The 23,015-nt window shown below is 35.8% G+C and overlaps 1 long non-coding RNA gene across 4 annotated transcripts in view; it reads right to left on the reverse strand.

The window, feature by feature from the left end:
- Positions 1-482: 482 nt before the first annotated feature.
- Positions 483-23,015, reverse strand: part of LOC103266860 — a 100,810-nt gene continuing 78,277 nt past the window's right edge. For 3 of the 4 annotated variants that reach the window (XR_002482310.1, XR_504722.2, XR_002482311.1), the window contains one exon: positions 18,249-18,942. This is a non-coding gene — a long non-coding RNA (uncharacterized LOC103266860). Of the gene's footprint in view, positions 588-18,248; positions 18,943-23,015 lie in introns of those variants that run through there. The other variant, XR_002482309.1, reaches the window with a different exon arrangement.

The following is a 23,015-nucleotide window of genomic DNA, read 5'->3' on the forward strand; positions in this document are numbered from 1 at the left end:
CCTGGCTTTCTCACCCTAACCCCAGTGCTCCTTACAGTACTTCTCATAGATGCCCACTAGGTCAGTAAAGGCTGAGGGTGGACTGTATGCCACACAATTACAGTCCATTTTTAATTGGTGAAACAGGTATTTTCTGTTATGTCACCTTAAAAGTGAGCAGTGCTACCAGGTGTTTTTAGAAGTGACTTGCAGCTTAAAGTCTCCAGTAATCACCATAAGTCTACACTTGTTGAGTTTTCTTCTCCGCCCAACCAGTCTCCTCAAAAGTTCCTGATATTTTAAATATAATATGGAGTTTTGACCAAGCACCTACTTATATTTCCAGAACAAGATAAACACAATAAATTTCAGTGTTTGACTTCCAGGAAATCACAGTTTATTTCACTATGCTAATATAAGCATCAAGATAACAGAGACTTTAGTAACCTATTTAAAATGTTAGAACACTGTTCACAAGTAATAATATGTGCTCACAGGCATGAAAGTACCAACATCTCAGACTGATCCATTAATAAACATGATGGTAACATCTTCTGAATAAGTGGAGTTAGAAGTGAAATAGGCCCTCAAAAAAGGAAAATAAGAACCTGCAGTCAAAGAAAAAGAGAGCAGATTAGAAATATCAGACACCATTATCTTTTTTGAAAATTTCTTATTATAAGGATGTGGGATACAATTCAGGGTACAAATGTTGATTATGCAGGTACCCTTGTTGATGAGGTAAGCCTCTCCCTCCCCAGCAGTTTCCCTCAACTGCCAATCCCACATCCCCTCCCCTGACAGTTTCCCACTACTGTCAATTGCTTTCTTATAGTATTATAAGTGTTCAAGATTCGCTTACAAGTGAGAACATATGGTACTTTGTTCTTTGTTTCTGTGACAGATCACTGAGTATGACCAACTCTAAATCCATTCAAGTTGCTACAAAGTCCATATGTTTGTCTTTCTTTATGGCTGCATAATATTCCATTGTATATACGTACCACAATTTTTTTTTTTTTTTATCCAGTCCAGCTTCAATGGGAAACATGGTTGGTTCCATGTTTTTGTTATTGTGAATAGAGCTGCAAGAAATATATGTGTGCAGGTATCTTTTAGGTAGAATGATTTGAGTTCCTCTGGGTATATTCCCAATATGGGAAGTGCTGAGTCATATGGAAGGTCAATTTCTAGTTCTTTCAGAAGTCACCACAATGTCTTCCAAAGAGGTTGCACTAGTTTGCATTCCCACCAGCAGTGTAGAAGCATTCCTTTTTCTCTGCATTCTCACCAGCAACTGTTGTTTTTATTTTATTAATGATGGCCATTATTACTGGGACTAAGTGGTATCTCAATGTGGTTTTGATTTGTATTTCTATGATGATGAGTGAGGCTGAGCACTTTTTCATGTGTCTGTTGACTGCCCTTATATTTTCTTTTGAGAAGTGTCTATTCATGTCTTTTACCCACTTTTTAATGAGGCTGTTTGTTTTTTTCCTTTCTGTGCATTTGAGTTCCGAATAGATCCTAGATGTTATGCCTTTGTCAGATATACAGTTGGCAAATATTTTTTCCCATTCTATGGGCTCTCTCCCTGCTCTCTTGATGGTTTCTTTTGCTTTGCAGAAGCTCATTAGTTTGGTGAGGTCCCACTTGTCTTTCGTATTTCCTAAGGTATGGACATTTAAGGTTCTGAATAGGAATTGGTTGCCAGGTCCAAGTTCCATAATGGTGTCTCCTGTGTCTTCTAAGATTCTTATGGTTTGAGGTTGTGCGTTTAGGTCTTTGATCCATTTAGAGTTAATTTTTGTGTATGGTGATAGGTAGGGGTCCTGTTTCAATCTTCTTCATGTGATCAGCCAGTTTTCCCAGCACCATTTACTAAATAGGTTCTCCTCTACCCAGTGGTTATTGTTGGAGGCTTTGTCAAAGATGTGTTGGTTGAGAAATTGAGGCTTTCTTCCAGAATCTCTGTCCTGTTCCATTGGTCTATGTGCCTGTTCTTGTACCAATACCAGGCTGTTTTGATTACTGTAGCCTTATAGTAAAGTTTGAAGTCTGGAGATGTAATACCTCCTGCTTTGTTTCTTTTACTAAGGATTGTTTTGGCTATTCGTGGTCATTTATGTTTCCATATGAATTTCTGTATAGACACCATTATCTTAGCTAAAATTGGTGGAAGTTTCCGGGCTTGGGTAAATGTGAACTATACTAAATTTCATAGTATATCAATTAGGTCATATTAAATTTGAGTACATCTTGCAAGCTCTATAAGAACCCTACATTGCCTTCATTTCCCAGTATATGTTTAATCATTCTCAACCAAACTTTTTTGTCTGCAAAATGGTTGCCTTTATGTGTGTTTTTAGGGATTCACAGTTTAGACAAACCTTGCCTGACCTTTACATGAGGCATCAGGATGTTACCTCAAAAACTATAATGTTAGCTAAAATGAACTGAGTACATTTTTTTTGTGCGGTAGAAAAAGAAACGGCGGCACCGTGCGTTTGCCCAGGGCCCCATAACTAGTAATGGTGGGTCAGGATCTGAGCTCAGGAAGTCTGGCTCTAGAGCCAGAGCTGTAAACCATGACACAGTGTTTGCATCTGGCTAGTTCTACTTGTGTGCAAATATAGTCAAAGTGCAACTTATGCAAACAAATTTTGCCTTTGTGATGAAATTTCTATTATGTGAGTTGAACTCTCAAATGATTCCCCCTTACTGTGTAATATGAACTGTTTGTAACTCACAATGTCATCAGTTGTGTGCCTAGGAAATGTTTTAATATTTTTCTGAAATCAGCAAGAAGGTAAATCTTAGAGGGCAAAGCAAGTATATATGATAATGTAAACATTCTATCCTGAATAAGATAGAATAGTAGTTGAATGAATAAAAATTCAGTTTGTTTGATTTTCTAGTCTTCCAGTAAGAACCTGACAATAATCACCCACACAAAGTAGGCATGGCATTGCTAAACTACAAACCCAGTTAGGATGAGGCCCCTAGGGAAGTTGAACCACTTGATTAGGACAAGGTCTCTAGTGAAACAGAAACAAAAAGGCATGAAGAAAGCAGAGGATTGAAGTAGCGAGATAGCTTTTAGGGAGTACTCAACCAAGATGTTTTCCAAGCTTGAAGCTTCTTGTCAATGGTTAAAAAAACTTTATCATGAAAAAGAGTCACTTTGCTCAAATACAGGTTTCTGGGCACCATCCCCAGATTTTCTGATTCAAATATATTGATTATATTATGGGTAGATCTATATATTAGCTATAATTACATAAAGACTTGGTCTTTATCCTACATGCAGTAGTGATTCCTGGAGACTTTTAAGGTGGAGTATGACCTATTAGATCTGAAATATAGGGGAAAAATCATATATATATATATATATATGTATATATATATATATATATATATATATATATATATATATACACACACACACACACACACACACACACACACACACACACACACACATATATATATCTCAGGACTCTTCCAGTTGAAAATGATACTCAATTCAGATCAATTCAGATGAGTCTTAGCAAAATGAAGAGCATATTATTTCATATACTAAGAATAAGTTGGGAAAGTTCACTCACAGCTTTATATACATGATCAAAAATTATTACAACAGTTTGCTGAATTTTCCCATTGTCCTAAGTATGACTGTGATTTGCAAGGCTCTAGTCTATTATTAGCCTGAACCAATTCCTATGGCCTGGGGTATGAGCTATTCTTGCTAACCAGAACAACAGTTGCCCTCTCTTTTAGCTAAGGTTAGGCCAGTTTCACTGAACCCATGTGGAGAAAAATGATAGTGTGGGGAAGTGTGGATTCCATAGGGAATGGAGGGAAAAGGGGAAAACAGTGTTGCTAATACCAGAATTCCTACAATAAACATATTCGACTCTGTTTGTCTAGCCAAAATGTCTAACCCATGCTGATTTGACCGTGGGCCTTCTTATAAATGATCACTTGACCACTGATACGGCTTAGATTGCAGTGTGGAACCTTGTTCAAGACCTACTGCTATGCCATGAGCTATAACCACTTAGTCTCAGGTAACTGGAAGGTCTGGTTGGCCAAAGCCCCAGAGCCGGTCACCTTGGAACAGGAGCAACTTTGTCCAGAGTCCCTTGTCTAATTTACTCTATGTTTCAGTCTGTTCAGAATGGTATAACAAAATACCATAGTCTGGGTGGTTTATCAACTACAGAAATGTATTTCTCCTGGTTCTGGAGGCTGTTAAGTCCAAGATCGAGGCACAACAGATTTCATGCCTGGTGAGAGCTTAATTCTTTATAAGCAACCAACTTCTCTCTGTAGCTTCCTATAGTAGGGAGCAACAAGAGGTTTATTCCAGGCCTCCTTTATAAGGGCACTAATCTCATACATGAGAGTTCCACCCACATGATCTAATTGCCTTCCAAAGGCCCTACCTTCTAATTCCAACACCTTGGGGATAAAGATTTTAACATGAATTGGGGGGGGGGTGCATAAACATTCAGGCCAACCCCTGAATTAAATCAAAATATGTTTTTTTTTCAAATAACTGAATATGAAAAAGCTTGGTAAATATTGCTCTAGAAAATTTAGTAACACAGGTTACATATTTTCCAATTATCCCTGTAATCATCCCAGTACAAAGAGCTTCTTGGTATCTTGCAATCAAAATCATGTGTTATCAACTAGCAGCCTTCCCTGTTATACTGTTAATCAAGTCAGATAGATCTTAAATATTTATAGAAGTGACATCTACACTCTTAGAAGGTGGAGAAGAAGGGAAAGAGGGCAGAGAGGATTTAGAACACTAGTCTCCCCTTCCACCATCTCCTTCACCCCTACTTCAACTTCATTGATTGAGATCTGCTTCTTTCTATTTTGTGCATAACTTTTTTTTTTTTTTTTGAGTTGGAGTCTCACTCCATCACCCAGGCTGGAAGGCAGTGACACGCTCCCAGCCACTGCAGCCTCGACCTGTTGGGCTCCGGCGACCCTTCCACCTCAGACTTCCAAGTAGCCGGAACCACAAGCATGCTACCATGCCCAGCTAATTTTGTATTTATTGTAGAGACGAAGTCTTGGCAACTTGCCCAGGTGGGTCTTGAACCCGTGGGCTCAGGCAATCCTCTCGCCTCGGCCTCCCAAAGTGCTGGGATTACAGGCTGAGCCGCCACTGAGCCCAGCCAGTACATAACCTTTGCTTGAGTTCCAGTTTCAGTGGTTACAAAAAGCCTGCAAAACACCACCTTCAAAATAGGCCTCAACAGAGGCTCCATCATTGTTATGCTAGCCTTCAGCCTTCAAGATAGGAGCTCAGAAATGTTCTTTCTTTGAAGAAAATCCAAGCCGAAGATGATATGAACCCTGTACCTTTCAATTCTCTGTTATGACTAGTGCAAGAAATCAACTTTCTGGGACTAAATTTGATGTAGTTACTTTACAATAGTTTAGTTTTAAGGACAGGGATTTAACTAAAGCTCAGAAATCAGCTTGTCATCTCCCCCAGGCTCACAAGAGGGTATATCATGCACTTGTCTGAGACAATTCTGGCAAGAATCCAGTGAGAAAACATTGCATGCCAGGTTCATGTTCAGTAATCTACAGTGTTTTAACAAAAATTCTCTGAATAAAAAAAAAAATTGAGAAAAAAATTCATGAAAAGATAACCAACACAGTATCTAAGAGAAATTTTAGCTTTTAAGTGCTTCATTGCAAAAAAATCACACAAAGATAATTTTAAAAGCCAAGTCTGGGAGTGAGACATACAGTTCTGGGTCTTCAACAAATTCTGACAAAATTCACACACTGTCAGAGAGGTTTCTTTTCTTTTGCCCAGCTTCCCTGCAGCGGGAGAGGGGGCAGAGCCAATGCCCCAACCTCCCTACACTTGGGGAGCCACTCTGACCCAATTCCAGAAGCCCAAGGGCTGTCCTTAATTAGCATTGTAATTTATATTGCACAATTATGCAAATTGGGTACATAAACAAAATTATCCTTTCAGTTTGGCTTTGCTACCCGAGAAATGCAAAGCCAGTTAAAGATAAGAATAAAGAAAACAGAATACATTTGCTTTAATGCAATACACCATTTCCTAATTTATCCATTCTTGTTTAACTCTTTCACCTTGCACTTGGGGTTTTAATTTATTTATTTATTTATTTTTTACTTTCCTCGATTTTGTTTCTTCTTTCTTTTGTGCTATTTTTCCTTTCTTTATCTATACTTGGCTCTTTTTCCTCGAGAAGTGTTCCATCTCATTAATTCCTGTCAGTGATTCATGACTCTTTGGGCTGTTCCTTTGTTTTTCAATATGACTACTTTCAGAGTGTCTATAGTTTTCTCCACCCTTTTTTCCTCCCAGATTCTCTTCTTTCTACTGGCATCTCTTTCCATTTTCCATTTTCTCCAGTTAGTTTGACTTGCTTTTATAGCTGTGTGATGTTCCTTGCCAGATATCTAGGAAATGCCCCCGGGATCCAATCATTTTCTTTCCTAAGAAAGCTGAAAATAAGCAGGGCAAATAACAGAGCTTGAGAGATAGGAGATTTTAAAATACAAAGCCCAATGAAATGGAACTAGAAGCCAATGCCTAGGGGCGATAAACAGTATTCAAGCAGGTGTTAACCACTAGGTAATCAATCAATAAATCAGCATAACAAAGATCACTTTCCAACACCGGATCATATTCCAAATGAGCCAGTCCCTTAAAACAGTCTTAAAATTGGATGAAAGATTAAAAAAATCTAAGATATTGAAAACCAGCAGAAATATAACCTTCTAGATAAAGCTGGCTTTGAAAGAACACTAGCTACTGTGACTGACAATATGTGAGCACTAACTGTTAAGGGGCTTTATAACAGAGGTATTTGAATGGAATTGTAAGGAGAGTAGAATTGTGCATTGCTTTATCTGTCCAGAACCACAGCTCCCATGGGAAATAGTCTCATTCTCTAGCCCTCTGGCTTCAGCACAGCAGTCAAATTAAAACATAACCCAAGGGGTACCTGACCCAACTTGGGCAAATCATAGCACCCTCCCTCTGGCTCTAACTTTTTCCACTTTGAATAACATTCATATACCTTGTAAAGACTTGTAGATATTTTTAGTCTCTGCCTCCTTGTTTCGAACTGGTTTCCTATCTTTCTCCCATTAGCTTACTGGGTTCTAGCCACCCTGGCAGTCTAATATTCTCTTGGCTCACTGCTTTTGTCCCTTTCACCTTCTCTGCCTACTATAGTCTTTCCTGATTTTTCAATGGCTAGTTTCTTCTTGTCATTTGGGTCTACACTCAGATGTCATCTCAGAGAAACATTCTCTTGTATCTATAATGCAGACCACCTCCACCCCTCCATGTTATCATTTTCTATGTATTACCCTGATTTAATTTAGAACTATTTGAACTCAACGTATGTATTTACTTATATAGGTACTTGCCACTCCGATATTTATCATATATTTTAACTTTATTTATTGCCTGTCTCTTCCCACTAAAATGTAACATCTTGTTTGTCTGGTTCACTGCTGAATTTCCAGTGCCCAAGATAGGGTCAGACATATAGAACATTCTCAAAATAGTCTTACGTGAATGACTTAGTGATAGTTGTCAAATGAACAATGACCTAAACCTGGCCAGTTTTCTACCTCCACTATTTGCAGGATTTGTGATAATAAATGAGTCAAGGTCATCTTTTTTTTGGCATTGGGCACTTAGACTAAAAGGTATAACGCTCACAGCGACCTTATTTCCTATTTTGTGAACAGGAGTAAGCAAGCCAGGGGTTGTAGAGTTGGGAGGAGGGAACTGACAAAGGGTGGCAAAGTCGTAGGAGCTGAGGTGGAAACTGAGTCTGGACAATGTTTATTCATGGGTTTCTGATGTTCCAAAGCTCATCTACATTCCTGTTCTTGATTTGTGAAATCCCTTAGGGTCCTGTCTTTGATTTCTGCTTTTTCTTAAACTAATGTAAATTGGGTTCCAATCCTCTGCAATCAGTAAAAGTAGCGATATAATAATATACAACAACATTATAGCATTATGATTATGAACTTAAAATCCAGGGGAAAATTAGAGTTTGAATCAAGTTTCTCTATTTATTATTTGTATCATGAAGAACAAATTTCTTAATCTCTTTACATTTTAGCTTCCCTATTCAAAAACATAAAAAATAAAAAGAAGAGCAATAATAGAACCTACCTGACAGAGACTTGGAAAGATTAAATATAATTATATATGCAAAGTTCTTAGGCATAATGCCAGATATATAGTACGCTCCTAATTAAGGAATGTTAATATTTACAGCCTGACCCAAAGGTAGAAATCTGCTTTCAACTGATATTTCAAACCTACCTTCACTGATATATCTTATTTCATGTGGCACATTCTGCATTCCCATTTATTTTATAATATTTTCAAACTCCTTTTATGATTTAAAATGTATTTGGAGTTCAACTTCTTTATCTTCCTCTATGAAAATGTATGCACATTTCATTTTTTGCTAGATGTCTAGGATAGAGTATTTGTGAATGAACAAAATACTTGGTGCTAAGAAACTGGGGGACAGGGTAAATGCAGATTAACCTTCTTCAAGGATAGTGTGGCAAGTGCCAGGTATACCAGTGTTTGAGGAGATGAGTCCCTGGAGGACAAACAGCCAGCACTTGCCACTATAGCTCTTAGTAATGGTCCTCACTGTCTGTTGTAGGATGTGGTTGTTACAATAAGAACACAGAACTGTCCATGAGTATGAGAGCTGGACTAGTTCAACCTTTGTGAATGAGCCTGAGATACACTGGTATTGGGCTCATAGCCGAATGTGTAGCCTGCAAAAGTCAGCTCCATGCTCCACGTTAATAAGGTGATTGAGGCACAATAGTGGGGTATGGTGGGGTGTTGGAAGGAAGAGACATGTCTCAAGACCAGTTAGGCTAACATGCAAGAAGTAATGGGCAGTAGGATAAGCAAATGTAGTAGAGAGTAAAATGCAGGTCTCTAGCTAAGATCTATTTCCTACAAATGTATCAAATTTGCAAAAAGCAAAAAGATAAAAAGAGGTATTTTGTAAAAAAAAAAAAATTCTGAAATGAAATTAAAAATATATATATAAAATTTCCCAAACCTGTATTTGCTGTTTATATCCAGGGACTCATCTCCTCAAACACTGGGATACCTGGCACTTGCCACACTATCCTTGAAGAAGGTTAATCTGCATTTACCCTGTCCCCCAGTGTCTTAGCACCAAGTATTTTGTTCATTCACAAATACTCTATCTTAGACATCTAGTAAAAAACGAAATGTGCATACATTTTCATAGAGGAAGTTTGTGGAATTTTGTGACTCTTCTAAACCAGCAATAACCAGGTAAAAAATGTGACAGGAAAAAAAAATCTCATACTAATTTTCGCAAAAATATAAATTTGTAAGAAGTATATTTAGAACATATTTATGAACTCTGTAATACAGTTTGAGTACACAAACATATATCATGTTGTTATATAAAGTCAAATATTATAAATTGATTATTGAAATCATGTACATATTGCTGAGATAAACTAAAGTTTGAATGAATTATTGGACATTATACTAATATCCTATACAAAATATATTTGTCAGCATATCTTATAGAAATTTGCAATTACTCTCTTAAACATTACCCTCAACATTTTAAAAAATGTTTTGTTTTTGTATTATTTCGTATTTCTATTTTTTTTTTTTTTTTGCTTTTTACTCTTTGAATATTAAAGAGCTTTTTGTCCTTTAGAAAATATAACTACTGTGGGTTGCTTGTTGATTTTATGATTTCTGTAATTCAGTTAAATTTGTGTTTCTTCTGTCCCTAAGTTTTGCCATTGCTTTACTATAATCCAGTTAAGTTCCTAAGATAAAGACTTGATTTCTCTACATTCCTTTTTAATGCTTTTAACTGTTAAAGCCTATGAATTTGTCTCTGAGAATAGCTTTGGTAATGTATCAGTGTTGAAATGTAGGTTCCAAAGCAGCCTACAGTTATGGGTTAGTTTCCTATATCCACATACTTTTTTATACTTTATATTGTGTAATTCTCAAAGTCAAGTATGACGTAGCAAGGTTGGCCCCTTCCAGTTAAGATGAAAATCTTGATACAGCTTTCCTTTTGTATGCCTTCTATTCCTCTTCTTCAGATCCATATTTTTTCCCTAATTTTTGTCAATATAATCTATATTAATGCCAAATTATTGTTGGTTTTTTAAAATCCTTTTTAATCAGTTAAGTATTTTATTTTACCAATAATTTTCATATTTGTATTAATTCTAAACATATTACCAATTATATCAGCTTATCTTTATGTTGGTTGACCACTGTGTTCCTATCCCTGGCACAATACCCGACACATCATCTACTCTCTGGTATTCTGGTTAGGAATCATTGCAGAAGAACAAGAGAAAGAAAGAACCTGAATCAAGTGAAAATGTAACCCCATTATAAGTATTGCTAATGTAAGCACATGTTTTTGCCAAGATTATATTAAATCCATAGAGTGGTTTTCACCATGATTATCCCACTTCTGTACGGTTAAAAACACACAAATGCACAGTCATCAGAATGAAAGCTTTACTATTTTCCATGTGCCAATACTCTTAGCATGTGAGATGCATACACTAGCTTCATTGATATTGCTCTTTTGATGGATTCATCTGTAAATAACTATAAACATTGGTCTCCAACTCAGCTGCACATTATAATCACATGGGAAGATTATTTTTTAAAGACCCTAATGACCTGGCTATTCACCAGCCCAATTACATCCAATTTTCTCTGGTGAGACATAGGCATCAGTATTTTCTAAGCTCTTCCTGTGACTACAGAGTACAGTCAAGAGTGAACAGACTCTAAACCTTCAATCTAGTTGTGCCTGTGGACATAATTCAATATAAGAAAGAGGTTTTCTGTATACTTAAAAAAGTGATGCTGAGAAATAGAACTTTTTTAAAAGACTAGGATAACCACAGTGAAATGATCCCAAAACAATGACTTGTATCTTTCAATAACAGTTTCCTCATTTCTAACATGGCAGACGACTGGCATGCCTTGCTATGTTTTAAGATAAGGATGGAGACAACACGGGTTAGTCAGATAGCTCAGTTAAAATCATCTTAGCAAACAAACTATAACCCAATTTTTCAAAATTAAGAACTTTGGTTGTGTCATAAATTTGGCTTAAAATCTCTTTCATAAGAAAATTTGAAGTCATATCTTTAATATTGGGCCACACAATATTTATGTTTACTTTTAGGCATGATGATTACATAGATATTTTATTATTTTATTATTTTATGGAGACTTAGACATTTCAGTTCAGAAAATGAACCAGATTGTCTAATTTTGAAGGTTACCTGAATAGAGCCCAGAAATTATTCTCTCTGGAAATGCCCTTTGAATATCAACTGCTACCATAACAATTATAATGTTTGATTTGGGATAAGAAACAGATAAAATACAAAAACTGAAAAATTAAAGTCGTATGTGAAATTTTGGTGGCATTTAATTATATGCAACATCCTAAACACAATATTAAATTAGCAAAATCGTCCAAGTTATGGGAGTCAATTAGTCGATTTATATATGATAATAAACAATACTGATTCCATTGCTACTTTTTTAAAACTTAAAACTTGTTGGACAGAATCAACCAATTTAGTAAGCACACTGAGACCTCTGAAGAAAGAGATAATGTCTGTAGACAAGAAAAAGCAAAATAAGCTTGATAGAGCTGATTCTTCTTCTAATTATTTTTGGCATCTTTCTTGTTAATTATGAAATTTGTAATATTTATTCCTTTGATTATGTGTGCTGTTGTTTATAAATATGTTGTTATAAATATGTCTAAAGCTTGGCAGATAGTCATAATTACATTTTAAGGATGGATTTTTTTGTAAAAGAATCCAGATTTCCAAAGATATGGCTTGATTGAAAAATACCACGCAGAATAGGATCCTTAGGTTACATCTCACAGAAAATTAATCAAGAAGATAATGTGAGTTAAGTGTCTTCTTTGGTGATTTTCACACAGTCCAGTGGTTCTCAAATAGTGGACGTGGACCAGCAGCATCAATGCCACTTGGGAATTTTAGAATGCAAATTCTCAGGCTCCCCCTAGCCCTGCTGAACAGAAGCATGGAGGTTGGAGCCCAGCAATCTTTGTTTTTTAACAAGCCCTCTCTGTGATTCTGTTACACTCCAAAGTTTGAGAATCTCTAACACAAAGTGCTATTAAAAAGGCACTGATTTTATTATGTTTAGAAAACAATTTGTCCATATCAAAAGATAATATTTGCCTGGAAGTTCATTATTATCTCCAGAAGAAATCAAGGTACACATTATCCCTATTATATCTTTTCATTACATGACAAAGATTCATAACTGGTTTGCAACACCAGTTAACATACACTTAAGTGGTCATTAATTTCTTACATTTGCTTTAGAAAATTCTTTCAAGCAGCAGTGTCAGATTTCATGTGTGCTTTACTTACCTCATCGAGATAATGTTACTATAATGATCTCACTTATATGTTGCATAATTAGATCTAATACATCTCTAATGAGATACAACAAGTTATTTGGAACCAGCTGTTCTATCATGGACAGCAAAGGACACTTCACACTTTTTCATTTTCCAGGACACTCAAGAATAATATAAAGTGGTCATTTCATAAAATTATTTTTTCTTCCTTTCTCTAAGAATCTAGTTTTGTTGTCTTGATATTGATATTCACAATAGCTCAAAGGACTAAGGGAGCCTGCTGGCTTTGGCAGGAAGTATAGTATGTAACAATTGTTAGGCTGAGAGAATAAAGACTCTCACTCAGTTATCAATTAAAAAAACCAAAAAAACCCCAAAACTTAGAAAATACACCGGTTTGTGCCAACATCTTTGCATTTGTACATATACAGTACATGTAATTTTTATGGTATTATAGTTTTAAAAAGAATCCTTTTCATATGAAGAAACTATTCATTAAGCTGTAAGTAGCCTTAAGAATGTGGTAGTCCTTTTTTCACTAACTGTTTATGTATGTTCAATAAATATGAGATGGAAGCAAATAGACATATCTATCTATGGGGCTTGCCTCATTATTTACTCCTAAAAATACCTATGTGCATTTTAAGTACAGACAGGTGAATACACAGAAGGCCTACATAGGTATACAAAGACAACCGCATGAAGGCCTAGCCACAACTTTACATCCAATCATATTCTCATCTCCCTGCTCGATGTAAATGCATAACTATTTGTCTAAACTGTGTTTGCTTGTTAATGAAACCAAAGCATGTAGCATTTTGTGAAACTGTGTGAATTAATGTCTAAGGTTACCTCACCTCCCTATAGCCTGAGACTCTACAGAAGAGAAAATTAAGGGAGACAAACTGAACTATGATGCTTAGGGACTCCCTCAATTCTGCCTGTCACTGTTTTTATAAGCCAACTCCAGGCCTCAGGGGAGTCTGGCTGTTCTAGCCTTCCTTAGTCAGCCAGACAGTAACGGTCCACTGCTTTTATTCATTACCCTGAATGTAATGCACTAAATTTAACAAGTAACACACTCAGCGGGAATTTATTGGCCTTTTGCAGCATGATTGCAAGGTAGGATATGGATATGGATTCCAATTACTGTTGACACCCAGATAAGAAGAACAAAGCCTGTATATAATTATTAATCAAAGTTAATATTTTAGGGAAATGAAATAAATAAGTATCACTATATTACGTGAAGCAAATATTCCCAAGTTTAAAGAACTCTCCCTGGTTACACAATAGGAGCACTTCATTTAAATATGGCAATAATAAAATAGCAACACATAAAAGCAAAATGCTTCTGTAAAGCACCAACTTTCCCATAAAAATAGCTGCATGGAGTAGATGTACAGTAGATGGAAGGCTAACAAATTTCAAACAGAGACTCATGTACAGTATGCAAATAAATAGTAATCTTTAAATAAGAATTAATATTTCCATTAGAAAAGCAAACCATGTAATATTGCTATTCCAGAGGTATTTATATACAGATTTATTAAAATGTGGCTGGAATGATTTTTTTTAAAAAAACCGTGGTATCATGTTTTCACATCTTTAACACTGGGGTTACCTAATCATAAATATTATTGTTGGTATATAGATATTTATGACGATCCTTGAAATCCTTGGGTTACAACAGAAAAATGGGAGGGGCCAAAATTATTAGCTCACTTCAAGAAAAGATTTGCTGTTTTTTTTTTTCCATTTATAAAGGCTGTAGAAACGCGAAAAATAAAAAGGCATAGGAAAGAGAGAATATGACTTTATTTTATCACACTGTACAGGGAGGGGTGCAAAACATCCAGAATTATCTTTTGGAGGGCAAATCTGTTGTAGTACAGGTTTCCCCTGCTAGATAAGTGTTCTAAGAACCCTTTGGCATCAGTGTACCAGCTAGTGTTGTTGTGAGAGACTCAAAAATGAAATCTTTTTGAGATTCTTTCAATGTGTTTGGCCATTTCATGATGGGTGATTTACAAGTGCACCTTCCCACACTGTGCTGAGTGGTCAGTGGTTTTTACCTGAAACTGGCATGACCCACATGTCCCGCTCTCCCTCCATTCACCCAATCTCATCCCGAATGACTTTATTTTGCTTTCCTGGATGAAAAAATCCTCAAAGAGAAACGTTTGGATGATGTAGAAGAGGTGAAATAAAAAACAGCAGAAGCACAAAAAGGTATCAAAATTGACGAGTTCAAAAACTGTTTGGAGCAGTAAAAAAAACAGCTCAGTAGGTATTGCATCAGATGGGGAGTACTTTGAAGGTGACTGGAATTGAAACTTATAAGAATAAATATACAATTTTTTAAGTAAATTCTGGATTTGGGGGACTCCCCTCATAAAAATGGATAAAAAATGTTGAAGAATATAAGACATATGAAAACAAAAAAGAACATTACCTTCTATGTAATCAACCTAGATGACCAACTTAAAGTATTGAAATAAGAGCAATATACACTACTGGTAAATGCCTGAACCCTCACGTTATACAGTATCATATCCTGGTTTTAATAATTACTAGCTCTCTGACGTTGAGCCACTAATTTAATCTCTCCTAGCCTGTTTCTTCAAGTGTGAATATGGACAATTATAGTAGACACTTGCATTGTCATACTAAAATAAAATAATCAGTAAATTATGAATCTAATATTGGATACAAAGCAGATATCATCACAACTTTTATTTTATACCTGGATATGCTTCAGCATAAATTTGAGCTCAAATATTTTAATGAAGAAGAGGAATATTTCATCTCCCTATGGATTAGTTTGGACTTGAGAGTCATGGTTTTATAGTACAGTCTTGTCATGTAACTATGTGAAGTTAAATGACATTTCTGATACTTAGCATGTCTGATGTATAACATTAATCCAATAACACCTGCCTTCGTAGTCATGTGGAGAAAACATACCTCTATAAGTATGCCCTAAAATTCATGACACAAGGTGGTACCACCCAAAGATGGAGATATTTATTATTAGAACCTATAAGTGAACTTTTTCATTTAGTCATCAATGCAATGAATGTCTCCAGGTAGCATTTCCATTATGTAGCAAATGAAATGAAGGCAAAACATGTTTATTGATCTTTTTAAGACCACAAAGTTAATAAAATGGTAGAGCAAGAGTCTCATTCATCCTAGGTCAAAGTGACTGTAAGTTCATATTCTTTCTATCTTGGTAACTGCTCTCAGTATGTAAGAAGGCAAAGGCAAATGACTAACCAAATGTGTGTGTGTGAGTGTACAAAAGGTATATGCGGTTGTTAGTCATAGTTGGTACACAGTTTGGGCTTTAAACAGAGAGTGAATAAGGGAAGATCATGTATGTGGCACCATGGTTTTCACTGACCTTCCTAAGACTGTCTTGAAACTTACCTAATTAAGGCCTTAAATAATTGGAATATCAAAATAAAATTATTGGTATAAAGAAGTATTTCTGTAACAATGTCACCTACTGGTGCTTTGGGGGCTCAGTCTTCAAAAGGCCCATAAAGCCAAAGGAAGTAGGTAAGTAACCTGAATTCTGTCAACCCAGAGAATCTCAGCGCAACAACGAAATTATTATTTAAACTGAATATTTAATCCAAATAACTAAACAGTATCACATTACAGATGAGTCTTAAAATTTTTACCTTTGAATTCTGTTATAATACCAGAACGGTTTTTATTCCAGAATACATAGAATCCTCTTGTAAAAACTGTTTCTATAACTTACAATTAGAGACCTAGTCTTCTTAATCAGAGAAACATGAAAAAATGAGTTTTTAAAAATTAAGAAAGAAATTAAACAAAATAATACTATAAGTAAATCATGAACACATGTTTACATTGAAGGAAATTCATTCATTCATTCTTCAGTGATAAATTAAGTGCCTCTTCTTGGCCAGTTCTGTGCTAGCACTCAGGATACAGCAGTGAATCAGACCCATGAGGTCACTGGCCTCACAGGTGCTTAGATTCTAGCAGTGAGGAAATATATGAAATAATCATGCAATCACAAATTTAATGAGAATGTTGACTGCAGTGGAAGTCTGTATGAGGATTTGAAGCTGCTTTCGGGGAAGAGGTCAGAAGGGTCTCAACAGAAAATAATTTTACATGCAAGAATTCATGTAACACTCACACAAACCCAACGAGATCAGTACTGCTACAATCACCCCATTCACAGGTTAAAAAAACTGAGGAACCAGGCAAGCCCCTTGGGTTCCCTTACTGTGGGAGCTTTTTTGTCCTCTTAATAAATCCTGCTTAAAAAAAAAAAAAAAGAAAAACCTGAGGAACCAAAGTATTAAGTAACATAACAAATCATACAGACATTAAGAAATAGACCCAAGATCTAAACCTAGGGCATCTGGTTTCAGAGATTTTCTTAAATGGGTAAGTTATAGACGTTCATGCATTTATGATGGGATAATACGAATATACTCCAGATGAAAATCATGGCATCTGGGAAGAACTTGGTACTCAAGACAGGACTTTCTACACAAAATGTGAAAAATTATGGATGTAATTTAAAATTTTCTAGTAGCCACATTGAAAAAAAAGTAAAAAGAAACAGATGGGGCACAGCCACTATGGAAAACACTTTGGCAGTCTTATAAAACTAAACATGCCATTACCATATGACCCAGCAATTGGAATCAGATTGGACTCAGCATTTACCCCAGTCAAATGAAAACTTATGTTCAGTCAGTTCAAGCCTGTAATTTCAGCACTTTGGGAGGGTGAGGAGAGGAAATCGCCTGAGCCTATGGGTTCGAGAACAGCTTGGGCAACTTGGAAAGGCCTCGTCTCTACAATAAATAAAAAAAATTAGCCAAGTGTGGTAGCACGCGCCTATAGTTCTGGCTACTTGGAAGGCTGAGGCAGAAGGTTCGCCGGAATCCAGCAGGTCGATGCTGGGGTGGCTGTGAGTGTGCCACAGCACTCCAGCCTAGGTGACAGAATGCAATTTCAACTCAAAAAAAAAAAAAGAGAAAATTTATGTTCACAAAAATCTGTACAGGAATAATTATGGCAGCTTTATTCATAACAGCAAAACTAGAATCAACCCAGGTGTCCTTTGATGGCTGAATAAATAAATAAATTGTGGTACATCTGTACCGTGGAATACTACGCAGCAAAAAGGAGGCAATGAAATGTGTGAGTGTGTGTGCGTGTGCGTGCGTGTGTGTGTGTGTGTGTGTGTGTGTGTGTGTGTGTGTGTGTACAGTGATTTGGATTAACCTTTAGAGAATTGTGCTAAGGGAAGAAAGGCGATCCCCAAAGGATATACATTGTTTGATTTACATAACATTTTTCAAAAGTCAAAATTATAGAAATGAAGAACAGACTATTGCTAGAGATCAGGGCTAAAGGGAGGAGTTGTATACAAGAAGGAATGGGAGTGGTTATGGAAGGACAATATAAGGGATCTTTGTAATGAAAGAACCATTCTGTATTTTGATGTGGTGGTAGATGCACGAACCTACACATGTAAAAAAAAATTTCATAGAAATAATACACGCGCACACACACACACACACACACACACACACACTCACACACACACACACACACGTACATGAGTACAGCTAAAGTTAGAGAAATCTGAATAGGATTGGATCATTGTAAATATCCCAGTAGCACTACTGTGAATATAAATTCACAAGATATTGTTGGGAAAAGTGGATAAAGAGTGGATAGGATTTCTTGCAATTGTGTGGGAATCTAGAATTATCTCAAAACAAAAATATTAAGTACAAGAAAAGAAACAGATGAAATTACTTACTCTTAGCCCAATAGCCAAAATATGTTTATGTCAACATATTAAATATGTCATACTGTCTGGTTGGACTAGCCCCATTCCACGTTCCCAACAGTCACAAGTGGCTAGTGGTGACCATATTGGACATCACAAGTGTAGAGGAGCACAAAGTCAAGTGGTGAGGGGGAGGCAAAGAGGGCAGGATAGGTGAGGTATAAGTACAGACTCTTTGTCCTGACACACGGCCTGCTATTACAGCATCCCTTGCTCATTCTCCTTCAGCCATCATACTAGATTTCCTGCTGTTTCTGGAAAAATGCCAAGCATGCTCCAACCTTGGGAACCTTACTCTTATTGCTTCTCTTCCTGGAACTCTCAGTCCCAGATACCTCTCTGGTATGTATCCACAGTGGGAATTGTCTCTGCTCAAATGTCTGTCATGAAGCCTTTCTGGATAGACTTGTATAAAATACCAAATACCACCCTCCTGTGGCCTCTCTATCACTAATTATAACTGCTTTTATTTTCTCCATAATACTTACACCATCTTATATTCTGCATATTTACTCACTTGTTTATTTATCAGTGACCCACAGAGGGCAGGGTTTTGTCTACTTTTTTCCAGATGTATCCCAGAGCCTGGAACAGTTCCTGGTACACAGAATACATTCAGTGAATATTTGCTGAATGAATTGTTTGATGAATAAATGAACGATTTTAATTTATTCACAGTTCTCAAATGAACTACATCAAAATCTACACATATGTTCCTTGAAATAAAAAACTGGCATAGTAAGTTTCAGAAATTGGGTAACGTCTCATGGGTTTTTAAAGTATGAAGCAAATAAACAATCTCTTTGCATTAAACAAAGTATTTTTCATACAAAGATTCAACTTTTGACTACAAGTTTCATTTGTTTTTTTTTAACATTACCAATTATTTCAGAGAGTTTCGATTTCTAAGATATTTTGTTTATATTTTGTTCCTGTATTCATGGTTATTTATGTCTTGTTCTAAATTCACTTTTCTACCATGTATAATCAATCAGAAATTCTCAAAAAAGATACTTACTACTTTCAAAGGTTCCATACAAGCCCACCTAGTACTCTGATCCTCCCATAATGTATTACCTTTTTGGAGAGGCATTTTTCCAATAACCCCAATTAGAAATGTTTTTCTCTCTTGGACTTGTATTATTGTACCAGTTATGCACCTGAATTTGACATCTATTCCAGTCTACTTAAATCAAAGAAATTTATGAAAATGTTTTCACTCCAGGAAGGCAGAAACTGTCTTTTTCTCTCTCAGTCACTAGCATAATGCTTTGCACTTCTCAGCTGAACTTAGATAAATATTGGATGAATCGAATTGAATTCTGTTTTTTTAATAATGTATGCATACATTTAGACTAGAAGACTTGATAGGCAAGTACTGTTAAGATACCTCTCTCCCAAACACAAATTCGGACTTTCCAGTATTTGTCTTAGAAAATAACAAATATTTCTCAAATTCCCATGAAGCGTTAAAAATTTGACATGTGATCTCATGTAGTCTCCATAAAATATGAAATGAGTATTATTGATAACACTGTATTTATGAGGAACTGGACGCTCATAACGAATATATAATGTTTCCAAGGTCTAAATACTGTTAAATGTCAAGATTCTCCAAGTCTGTCAACCTCAAAGTCCAAAGAATTATCATATTTCCTAGTAGGGATGTAATACTTCAGTATAGAGGTAGTTCTAAAGACAAGCAATCGGAAGTATTTATTTTAAAAGAGGAAATCGATAAGTTAGAGATTATATGGAGCAGAGATCCCCCACCCCCCGGGCTGCAGCCTGTTAGAAACCAGGACATACAGTCGGAGGTGATTGATGGGCTAGAGGAGCTCTGCCTTCTGTCAGACAAGCAGAGGCATTAGATTCTCATAGGAGCGTGAACCCTGCTGTGAACTGCACATGTGAGGGATCTTGGTTGCGTGCGCCTTATGAGAATCTAATGCTTGATGATCCCCCTAGTCCTTCAACCCCCCTTCATGGAAAAATGTTCTTTCACAAAACCAGTCCTTAATGCCAAAACATTTGGGGACCACTGATCTAGAGAAACACATCCAAGACATGTTGAGCTTCTGAAACTACATTGCATGTAAGATTAAGAATTCAGAGTGTTTGGGGACATGAAAATACCAAATAATACGGCACAGAAAGAAATTTGGCCTTATCCAAAGAGAAATCTGGCCTTTTCAACTGACTCCTGGGAAATACCTTTAAACCCATGACATTTTACAAATATTAGGGATGACTTTGTTGTTTATGGTGGGTCCATTGGACAACCTTGTCAATTCATCTATTCATCAATCAATCAGATATAATAAAAATCTAATAAAAACTCTGGATACAAAAGCTCGGGTGAGCTTCTCAAATTGACAGTACATCATGTGTTAGCATGTGTTCTTCAGGAAACATGTACAGTATTCAAAACTTACTCTCCAATGCAACTATAAGATGTAGAGTTTTATGAGAGGTGATTAGGCCGTGAATAAATTAATGCTGTTATCGCAGGGATGGATTTGTTATAAATGGGAGATTTGACTCTCTGGGCCCTCTTTTGCTCTTTTTCCCACTTTTGCCCTTCTGCCTTCTGCCATAGAATGACACAGCAAAAAGGTACAGATTCCAACCCCTTGGTCTTGAATTTCCTAGCCTTCAAAACTGTGAGAAATAAATTTCTGTTTGTTATAGACTACTCAGTTTGTGGTATTATGTTATAGCATCCCCAAATGGACTAAGATATGTATCATCACACATTAGTAGTGGAAGGGCAACAAATCTTGGAGACAACAGAAATCTCCCATTTGGAACCCTTCCAGACTCTGTACTATGTGTGTTTTTCTTTGGCTTATTTTCTGTATAATTTCCCTGTAGTATTAATAAATGACACCATAAGTATAATGATTTCCCGTGAGTTATATGAGTCTTAATGGTAAATTATTCAACCTGAAGGTGGTTTGGGATAATCCCAGACCTGTAGTTGATGTCAGAAGTAAAGGGTTCTTCTCTTTAACTTTGTAGTTGAATTCTAATTCCTTGCAGTTTAACTAAAAAAAATTGCAGGCAGTTTTTGTAGTATGGAAGACTTTATCGTCAGCTCCATATGGATACATAATAATATTATTTTAGAGATTCTTGAAAATTTCTTTTAACAAAGTAAAGGTTTGTAGGGGTGAAAGGCATGAAAGTTTGAGCTCCAAAATTCAAAATACTGTCATGTAGATATGTTTGATACTGCTCCAGTGACAAAATTTGGTTCAATATAAGAAATAATTTTCTAAAAATTAGAGCTACCTAAACATGTCATTAGCTTCCTATGAAAGTAGTAATCTGCACAACTTAGAAAATATTAATTCCTTGATTAGGATGCTGTAAGCCAGAGATATTGTTAAGGAATTCCAGCCTCAGAGTAGAGGGTGAGTAATTTTTAAGGTATCTTCTAACTCTAAGATTCTGCTATTTTATGGTCACTATTACTATTTATTTAAAATGGCAGCTAGCAAAGCTAAACTTACATGTGTAATAGGCCAAGGTCTTAGATTTAGCTCTTCCAAAGATCTGTTAATTTTGTTTTACTTAAAAATACCAGCTCACTCAATGAAATCCAATTAGCTGGCCAAATATAAACATAAAAATAGAAAAAAGAAATTCTCTAGATGAAAACATTGAAAATCATGTAATACTGGCTCACATCCTCCCATACAAATTTTTAGCATAATCAGGATAAAGTAAGAAATGCTTACTTTCAAATATCAATGGAAAGTATACCTTTTCTGGAAATTCCTTTATCACTAATACAGAATTTTATTGATGTACCATGAGAATCTTTTTTAACAAATCAAATTACAGAAAACATTTCTTAATAAACTGCAAATTAATATAAACAAGATATAAAAAATGTCATATAAGAACATGAGCTACACATTTGACAATTAAATTTAATGCAAAATTTACTTGGATATTCAAAACAGAAATTCTTTATATGAAATTTTTTTCACAATATAATCACCATTAAAGTCTTCACATCAGTTTCTAAAATGTACTTCTGAGGCTTCCTGAATAATTGCCATTTCTTTATATTCAACTGAATTTTAGGTTCTTGACCAAAACTCTTAGAATATGGGTTTTATTGCTCTAGCAAAACCTAACCTGTTTCTTGGTATAAGCTGCATTTCATACATTTCTGTTAATATTATAATCAGCAGTGTCATAGTAAGCCACACGAAAGCACTTTACTTAAGATAGTTAATTTCTTCAACCTAATATGTCATGAAATATTAAAAAAGAATCTCTTCTGATAAAGGATTAAGATCCAAAATATATAAGGAATTCAAACAACTCAATAGCAAAAAACACCCCAAATTAACCTGATTAAAAAATGAACTAGAAACTTTAATAGCTGTTTCTCCAAGGAAGACAAACAGATAGCCAACAGGTATATTTAAAAATGTTCGATGTCACTATTTATCTGTGAATTGCAAATCACAGCCATAATAAAATATCACCTCACACCTGTCACAACACCGTTATGGAAAAAACAAAAGGTAGTTTCTTTTACCCGTGTCAACTCCGGCATATCTTTCTTTTCTTCCTTCTTTCTCTAATTAACTTTGGAAATTAAAAAATAAAACAAAAAGGACAAATGTTGGTTAGGATGTGAAGAAATTGGA

Source organism: Carlito syrichta, unplaced genomic scaffold, assembly GCF_000164805.1.
Source record: "Carlito syrichta isolate Samal-C Ts95f unplaced genomic scaffold, Tarsius_syrichta-2.0.1 Scaffold100986, whole genome shotgun sequence".
Lineage (NCBI taxonomy): Eukaryota > Metazoa > Chordata > Mammalia > Primates > Tarsiidae > Carlito > Carlito syrichta.